The sequence below is a fragment of the Lotus japonicus genome, chromosome 1 (assembly GCF_012489685.1).
Source record: "Lotus japonicus ecotype B-129 chromosome 1, LjGifu_v1.2".
Lineage (NCBI taxonomy): Eukaryota > Viridiplantae > Streptophyta > Magnoliopsida > Fabales > Fabaceae > Lotus > Lotus japonicus.
Genome location: NC_080041.1, coordinates 133230004 through 133240242, shown reverse-complemented (window position 1 = coordinate 133240242; position 10239 = coordinate 133230004). Strand labels below are relative to the sequence as shown.

The window sequence follows — 10239 nt, the reverse complement described above, 5'->3', positions numbered from 1 at the left end:
GCGTCAAAATTCAAAACGTTACATTACAAATGTTTTATTTTTTCATATAGACTTCCAATCTCCTTATTTTTGTTAATTTTTATTACAATTGTTCAATTAATAGAATATAATTCATTTTTGTATAAAATTTATTTATGCTAAATAATCCTTATATAAGCTAATTAAATTTTCTGTTATGTGCATTATTGTTTACGTGTGAAAATTGCATATGCAAACAAATGGATCTAGAAGGGTAATATGAAACTTGGATTACGTCCTCTAGCGTGGATTTTTAAATTCGATGGTTTACAAATAACGAAAAATACGTTGAGGTGCGTGATATGTAATTTCAAAATGTTGTTTAACGTTACTTACACTACTGGTTTATTACACCACCACGCACGACTTATTGTTCACCGTTATATATATATATATATATATATATATATATATATGTAAAATCATTATTTTCTCACTTATACACCCAACATGATTTCTGTCAATGACTACATATAATGGGTCGTGGTAATCGTGCTCAAAAGCTGTAGTGCCATATAGCAATGCTCAAGATTTTATTTATCGCCTTTTAAGCAACATGATGTGGAGTTTAATTAATTTTGTAGATTTCCCTAAATTTATAATTTCTTTTATATATTTATGTATTTTACCCCGAACTCTACATTTTTCTTTTGTAAAAGTAATTAAAAAAGTCAAAATAAAAATAAGTACAAACATGAAACATGATATCAAATGATGGAGAAAAACTCTCTAAAATAGTCTTAATTACCTTATGTTCTCATGACAAAGTTAGGTTGAATCCAAAAGAAACACTATACAAGTATCCGATCAACTGACATTTTACAGAATAAGTCTAAAACTATTTAGTTAAAACCTGGGTTAGGATGGAAGCACTTTTACTCCAATGAAGAGGTATAGAGGATTTTTAAAAGAATAAAAAGAAACTGACCGATTCAGGAAAAAAATTGAAAGCCAATCTTAGAAAACAATCTATAGAACACATGTAAAACAAATTTGATCCGCGTGTAGAACCACTTCTACCCAGGGTAATCAGGATAATGGTTTACGATGAAAGTTGACAAATCACAAAAGCAACCACAAAGAATCCTTTCTATGCGAAAATTAGAACAGTTTAAGAAATACAAGTAATCTTTCTTTCTTCAAGCCTATAAATAAAACTCCTAATGATTCAACACAACAATCAACTAGTGAGCCAGTTGGCTAATTTTGTTCTATATTTACAAGCTACATGACTATACTTAGCCAAATCATCTTTAACTAACTAATCTGCTAACTACACCGTTACTTGTAACAAACCATATCACCCTTCCACTCACCAACAGCAAAAAGCTGCGCAAATTTCACGGTGTATGAATCGGACTTTAGCTGTAGGATTGAAATTGATCTAAATTATAGGTTTAAAACTTCTGATTCTTGGATGGGTTTAGTTTTTATGAGTATTCATCGTCCTTCATGAAGATCTTCAGAGAAAACCACTGTCCTAGAAAAGTTATCATTGTCAAAGGCAGCACTTAAACCAGAGTAAGGACCTGAAGAGAACATAGAAGATGTTCCATCAAACTCAAAAGTGCTAGAGGACTGTCTCAGGTTGGATCGAGCATTGGTGGACGGTAACACAGAATCATGGTATTCTGTGACACGCTGCACCATTTTAAGTGACTGTACCACTTCACCCATTGTGGGACGTTGGTTTGCTTCAGGAGAAACACAGGCTGCAGCAATAGTGCACACACGCACAAAATCTTCATTTGGATACTTTCCCCCAAGTCTTGGATCGGGAATCTCTTCTAACCGTTCCTTATCTCTAAGGATTGGCCTAGCCTGCAATATTAATAAACTTATTTTTCCGCAAAAAACCTTCAAAAGAAGTTTGTGAATCCAATCTTCAAATATTCCAACTAAACAGAAAAGAGGAGAAGATGCATTGAACTCGACAAGAAAAACACGGGATTGACAAGGTATGGAACTAACCCAAGTAACAAGGTTCTCTTGTCCAGCTGGCTGTGACATATCCACGGGTTTCCTTCCCGTAAGCAGTTCTAGCAAGACAACCCCATAACTATAGACGTCACTTTTAACAAGTAGGTGTCCGGTCATGGCATACTCAGGAGCTACATACCTACATAAAAGTTTGATTTCATCTTAAATATAAATTATATGGTAGTAACAACTCTAAGAAAGAATATATTGAGACTAACCCAAATGTGCCCATGACACGAGTAGAAAATAATTAGTTCTGCCTTCAGGTGCCTGCTTAGCAAGACCAAAATCTGCAACCTTAGCATGAAAGTTGTTCTCGAGCAGTATGTTGGATGCCTTGAAATCTCTGTGTATTACACAAGGCTGTGAGTCCTCATGCAGGTACGAAAGTCCTCTTGCAGCATCAAGAGCAATCTTCATTCTGGTGTCCCAATCCAAAGGACAATTTATTCCCATGGGACCTAGGACAATTGGACAAATCAATTCAGATTTCCATTAAGGCGTCACATTTGACAAAGCTAAAATATGTGTAGTTCAAGATTAAAAGCAGAACCCATAATTTGAAAAACTACATTACCATGAAGCCAAGCTTCCAAACTCCCATTAGGGACAAGTTCATAGCAAAGTAGATTTTGTGATGACTCACGATTACTATAGTACCCCACTAGTTTTACAAGGTTACGATGATGCAACCGACTAAGCATTTCAACCTCAACCAAAAATTCTTTGTCACCCTGTTGTCCTCCATTTGTAAGCCTCTTAATTGCTACACAAGTACCATCATGTAAGACACCTTTAAAAACTTTACCAAACCCTCCTTCTCCAAGTACACTCGCTGGTTCAAAATTGTTTGTCGCTTCTTTCAGTTCCTCATAAGCAATAAACCGTGTGCTGCTGGTTGGGTGGGGAATCGAACCCACAGCGGAAACAGTACTTTCTATCCTTAACTTTTCTGCCAGAAAGAGAGAAAGAATTAGTAGTAGGGACTATAATATAATATTAAACAACACAAGAAAATGAAAAAGTATTTTGAAATTAAAAAATAAAAAACAGCACCAACATCTAAAAACTACTGCTAGTATTACTAATATCAATGCTACAAACAGAAGCATTAGGAGTTTCTATTTATCTCATCAACAGCTGGCACTGCATTTCTTCATAAATAACACAATTTAAGTCTCACAAGAGTATGAACTTACATCTACCTTACTGTTTAAAAAGTAAAGACATGCCAGGATGAAATCCTAAAGAAGCATTGAAAAATTAGAAATATTTACCAGTTTCTAAGGGAGGTGTATTTTCCTTCGGCAGTGGCATACATAAACAGAATATAAGTAGAGATACAATAGCAATTAAAAGTATGCCAATAGCGATTCCAAGAATAAGATATAGATTTGAATGCCTTCCCCTGTCTGAAGAACTTGATGATGTAGCTGTAGGTAAATGATACAAAGGAACATTCACAGGCGATGCAGCTAAAGTAGGAGCTGCATTAGCATACAAAGATAGCATAAGGAATTATTTGCTATTGGTTCAATAATAGTAGAAAAGCATCTGACTTAAAAATATTGGTTAAACATTAAGGCCTCGAAGTGCAGTAATTGTGAAACATGCATAAATAACATTATGACAGATAATACATCTTCACTATCACTGTCTGCTGGTTGCTGGTTAGATACAATATCTATGAAGAAATATTTTAATATACCGATTATCAGATGTCATGCCCATGGTTAAGAGCATGTTTATTTAAGTTTTTTTTCCTGAAAAAAAAAATTTTTTTTTGGAATAAAAAATCACATTCAGAAGCTTAGAATATTTTTTAGGATTGTTTTCAGAAGCTATTTTGAGGGAAAAAAAAATCAGAATATGGAGAAAAAAATAGATTTTGGATTATTTTCAGAAGCTATTTTGAGTAGCATACAGAAGGTTCCAAAACTAAACGCAAATGAACACTATCTATGTTGCCTGTACAATAGTCACCATTGTGTTATTTTCAATGATCAAGAACACCAAGTACCATGATTAGTAAAACATATTTTAGAATTAGAAAGGCTTACCTAGAGAAGAAGGCGGAGGTTCAAACCATGTTAAACTGAGAAGTTTGTATCCACCTACTAATCCAGGGTCTAGTTTAACCTTATGCATTGAAAGTGAAGAGTTTATTTCAGAAGCTGCACTGGCAGAGAAACTGATGCCTTTATGTGGAGTAATATCCATCGATATATTTAATGTTGAAAAGCTGAGTACGTAAAAGTTTATCAGTTCAATTTGGGTATCTTGCAACCCAAGCTGGGTAGCAAATTCATCAAGAAAAACATTCCAATTACGATTTTGAGAGACATTCCACAGAAGAAGGTCTAGCTTTATGGGATACGCGCAGTGGCAACTCTTGCTGCCTCGTTTCAACACCATGTCTTGTTTACAGCAATCTGCAAGAACAAAAAATAAGCAACCACATCATTGTATTTATCAGCTTCAGGTTCCAACTTCCAAAGCTCACACAAAATCATGAAAGACAACGTGGGGGGGGGGGGGGGATGAGATGACTTACTGGAAACATCAGGAGACACAGGTGGCTGAGCCAAGGCAGAAGGGACTGCAGCTGCAGAGGAATGAATAGGAGCAATATCTTCAAAGCCAGAAATCGAAGGTTTCCATTCATTCCTCTCCTTGAATGGTATGGGTAAATGTGAACTTTCAGGGGGTTGACCAGTATTTATAAATACCAGGCAAGATAATATGAGCATCCATTTCAGCAAGAAGCCTTGAACCATTTTCAATACATCTGCATTATCAAATAAAAACTAAAACCAACTACTAAGGAAGGAAGCTATGCAGAACTCTAAAATGCAAAATACATATTTTGAACAACATAGCCTGAGCAAAGCTCTAAGTATTTGGATCAAGTAGATTCAATGCCAGTAAACATTCAAGTAAACCACTTAATTAAGCGTTTATCTCCCACGAGGGCTTGTGTCATTGGCAGCTTTTGCACAAGTCAATTCTTTGTACAAGCATATTAAAATTAAGATACAAAAAAAAAATTATAAGTAGGTCCAAGCTATTTTTTAAGCTTAACAAAACAATTTTTTACGTCACGGTTAGGTTAATAAGCATGGATCATGAAATGGACGAAACCTCAACTCAACAACTGCTTAGATCCTACATATCAGATAAACTTAGTAATCTTTTCAGCTATATTGAAATCGAATACTCGGTTATCTTCATTTTATCGAATCATCACAGGGCTATGCCAACTAAGGCAACCGGCTGAGGTTAATTGCAGTGCATTTCCTAAATTCCAGCAGCAGAACGAACACACAGTGTCTCTATTTAGTTGAGTTGAGTAGCATTTCCCAAGAACCAGGAGGAAATTACACAGCACACGCAATACTGACTCCAAATCGTAACTCTCTTCTTAGATTTAACCAACCAAATCATGTATGTTACTGAAAACAAAGCTTCCATTCCATTATTATCTCGCGTTTTCTCATCGCATGCATTATACGGATTCATATATTGAAAGCTAGAAAGTAAACATAGACTGAATGAAGAAAACCAGATTGTTACCGGTTGGCATGACCGACGGCTTTGAACGGTTCAGATCTAGACGAAATCAGCGGCGAGAGGTAGAAGCAGCACTATGAGCAAGCACCGACAGTAACCAGGAACGAAGGTGGATCCAAACCAGTAGTTTCCGTTGAGCAGATAGGTTCAGGTTGAGATAGTAAGCTCCGAGTCAAGGTCGCCGCCATAGCAGAGTCAAATCGGAGTGGCGGCTGCTGCTGCTGCACCCTGTTAGTTGAGTTTTACTACCAGTTGCGTTTCCGGTGCAGCAGTGCCGACGAAGCGTGCGTCGGCGGCGTATGCAGTTGATTTATTGCTTTTTGGGCGGTAGAGGTGGTGGTGGAGCGTGAGGCACGATTTGTTTTGGTAGGGAAGGATTTTAAATGCGGGGCCCAGCGCGCACCGTTAATGGAAAAGAACAGAGTAACGGCAACAGCCTAATAAGGGTAGGGGGGCAGGGGGTGGGGGAGATGAGGACTCACTTTTAAATTTCGAGTAGGTTGCGGTTGCTGGAAAGTGACTCTCGGTATGACTTTTGACCAGGCAACGTGAACGAATGGTAAATGATATGAACGTGTGTTTATAGGCCCAGCTTGGAATAGCTTATTTGAGCTTATCTGACAGGATAAACTCTTATGTCAGTGTTTGGGAGAGCTTATGGCCTGCCATAAGCTATTTTCAGCTTATTCTCATAAGCTACTCAGGATAGCTTATGAAAAACAGTTTATGCTTATATACAGCTTATTTTTAATTTATTTCAATAAATTTTTAAAAATAGCTTATGAATAAGCGTTTATGTCATAAGCGCATATGATCATAAGCGCTTAATTAAGTTGTTTTTCCAAACGGGGCCTATAATTTGTTTGGTTCATGAGAGAAATATAGAAGAAAGAAAAAGTGTGAAGAGAGAGGATGAGTTGAGAGAATTTCTTTTTCTTTTTGGGAATAATTTGGAATTCAACAAAACAACTGCAAACAAAAAGAAAAAACTAGCCCTTCTCTAAGAGGTGGAGAATCTCGATAGGAGGAGTGCTCCAAGACTTCATCTCTACCTTCTTTCTAATCTCCAGATATGACAAAGCATCAGTCGCCTTATTAAACTCTCTTGAGACATGATGGAAAACAACATCTCAATCCTGATAACCTCAACAAAATAGGCAGCACAAGAATGAAGATGAAGGAAACAATTTAGCGTAAGACCATTTGCAACGTCCAAGCAATTAAGTTCGCAATTAAGCTTATGCACACCCATATTCCAAGCCAAGGTTAGGCCACAAATAACAACCAACAACTTTCCCAAGTACACATCCCCAATACCTTCACAACTAGAGAATCTCATCATCCAAGTTCCATTTTGATCACGCAACAGCCCACACACGCGTATCTCTAAACTTCTTCTGTTATAACTTTCATCTGCATTGATCTTTAACCAACCCAAATGAGGAGCGGTCCAACCCCCCTTAGCCTGCACCTCCAACATAACATTCAGAGCAAGGTCGTGTGTAGTAATGTCATGTACAATACTGCACTAGACGAAACTAAATGACCAAATGTTTGGGTTCATCACCATATTATATCTCCATCTCCATATCCACCAAAGATCATGAACTTCATCGTGGTCAATGATACGAGTCAACCACTCCCAACTATTTAACATAAAAACGAGGAGGGGGGGAGATAATTTGGTAAATTTTACAAGTTGTTTTCTAAAATAAAAAATAAAAATAAAGAAGAAGGATAAAAAAAAGTATATAATGAGGCGGTCTCTTTTTTTTTGGTTGAGTGGACAATGGATTGAGAGAAAATCAAGTGGTAAGAGATAGGGATATGAGCTCAAGTGGTAAGGGCTGGAGACATAAGGGTTGGGTGAGATGAAGGGTAAAGGGTTCAAACCCTGATGATAACTAATTTACTAACAACTAATATTTGCCTATAAAAATGGATTGAGAGAAAACCAATTTTTTTTACACAAAAAGATTAAAAAAAAAACACCTAAGCTCTGGAGTGAAAGCAGTGCCTAGCTTATGCTAAGTGAAATAAAAGCACTAGGGGCATTGGGAAGCAGGTAGAAATCTCTTGCTTGTTGAGCTCTATCTTTGATCAAATAATTTGCACCCACATTACTCTCTTTACAAATATGAAGTGATGAAAGGATATTTAATAAAGAGGTTTTCCTCCACTAACTACTATCAAATCCCTTTCAAGACTCAATCGTAGTATAGTATCGGGTTTTGTCGTCTCCACAGGGATTGTGTTGCTACGTATTAATTTCACTAACTAAACATTGTTTGAACAGTTTAAACATAATATGTGTTTTATTTAAATTTAGGAAAAACTATAATTAAAGCGATAAAAGAAGTTCACGGAGGCAAACAAAGAAGAAAGCGTATTTGGAAAATGAGTTCACTTGATTTACAACTTATTCTCAACCAATATACTTTTATAAGATGAAATTAACATTTAAGATGTCGATAAGAGTTATTCACCTGCTAATTTCTTAGCTAAGTGAATCTACCAATTAAAAACCTAGCCTTAATTCCTTAAGTCCTAGTGATCATAAAGGAGCATTATAGCACATACATACTCGATAAGACATTCCCAAGCTCTGTTCCTAACCTAAGAAGTTCATGTCCTAGTGGATAGAATCCCTGACTGTCACTCAAGAAATCCTAATAGTTCCTACTAGATAATCCTATCCTAGAGAGGTGAGTATCCCGACTTGTCACTCGGTATATATCTCTTTTCCAACTCATGATATTTATACCTAAGAGTTAATGTCTCCTATTGTCACCTAGAAAACCTTAACCCTACCTAAGACATGTCTTTCTTAAGATGACTGATGCAAGGGTGGTTCCTCTCATAAAATAAATTTACACCAACTTCTCAATTGTCATGTAAATCCTAAAAAGCATCACATTGGTATAAGATACATGAACGCGCAAAGAGAATTAATAACCTAAGACATAGGAAATTTTCCCCTTTTATTAACTAAGCCTACATTAACCCATATCAATTTCCCAATCTATTTATGAATTAATATAAACTCTTTAGAACACCAATTAACCAATTGAAGCATTAAACATAGAGAGAAACACCAAATAATGAAAATCCATACTTATAATTGCATAAAAGTATATTGAATAAGAGAGAAAAATCAAATTAAGTCATTTCAAATACCAAAAGAGAGTCAACACAAAAATAGGTAAAGAGAAAAACAAAACCCAAAATAGAACGGAGCCATTGACGTCCGGAGAAGCTGTCACCTCCTCCATGGCCCTGACACCAGCTCTCAAGGGCCTAGCCTTCCTCTCCACCAAGAAATTGCCTCCAAGTCTCCGAGAGGTGTTTATTAGGTTTAGGAGAAAAAAAAAATGAAAAAAATCCCAAAAAAAATAGGTCAAAACGGAATTTATAGTGTTTTTATTGTTCTGTTCCGTGCAGGACCTATCGCGGCGGTTTACTTTTCGCTACATTAAACAGCATGTGAAATCTGGTGCTATTGCAGCGGTTTTGTCCGTTGGGAAAGATACCAGGTACGAATTTCTCCTTATTTCTTGGATTTTTTCTATTTTTCTCCAAATCATCTCCTAAAATAAAGCAAATAAAAATAGCTAAGAGATAAAAATAAGATAACATCTTAAAATTAACTTATCTAATCCTAAATTAAAGTAAATAAATTCTAATAATATCTAGAAAATAATATAAAATGTAGAAAAATACTAAAACCAAATAAAAATATTAAAATGCATGAAATAAGCCTAAAGTGTCATAAAATGACTAAAATATATTAAACAATATATTAAAATGCATGCAAATAAACTAGAAAAATAGCCTTAAATCCTGGGTCATCATGAAGCATTTAACATCCTACTGTTTGTGAATCAAATACCTGATATTCTAGTCAAAACAACATAAGCATAAAACCTCGAAGGAGGGTTCAAAACCATAGTATGAGGCGAGTCGGAGCAGCATAGCACCAACTAGTACCCTCAACTCCTAGCCACGGTTAACCCATGGAAATCACTGTGAGCTCCATATGGAGAATGTCAGTGCCCCTCCACACCATTCCCATCCCGAACACAACCCCAAAGATAGCACGATAAGGAATCCCCTAACACTCATATCACAACTCACCACCACCTCATGTTCATAAGGTGTCGTCAATTAAACTAGTTCAATTGCGGCGGAACAACAACCCGGGCCCAAGTTCCTTGAAAGATATCCTCTACGACTGAATAGTTGATACTAATGCCTCCGTCATGCACTTGTTTCTATTGAAAGCAAAACAAATTTCTCGAACACCAAATTTTCCATATCGCAATTACTATAATGCCAACATATACACGAAATAAATTCCAAGCCCACTTAGACGCAAAGGAGGACGAAACTTGATTAGCTCCAACTCTCAGTAACACATTATTAGGCAAAACTTTTCAAGGAATTTTTTAATTTAGATTTCTAAAATTATTTTTAAATTGATATTATTAAAATTTAATACAGAAAAACAATTTTCGAAATTATTTATAAAATAGTTTCTTGAAAAAAACGCAGTTCCGACCCGAAACCAGGCCCATTGCAATTCAGTCCAGAATTAATGGGCTTTCCCGGATATTTCGGGCACCCGCCTACCCAACTCCAGGTCTTAGACCCGTAGTCATCACCACCTCCTTT

General features: G+C 36.2%; 1 pseudogene; it reads right to left on the bottom strand.

The window, feature by feature from the left end:
* Positions 1-1085: 1085 nt before the first annotated feature.
* Positions 1086-6037, bottom strand: LOC130731044 (probable serine/threonine-protein kinase PBL17; annotated as a pseudogene).
* Between the last annotated feature and the right edge of the window lie 4202 nt (positions 6038-10239).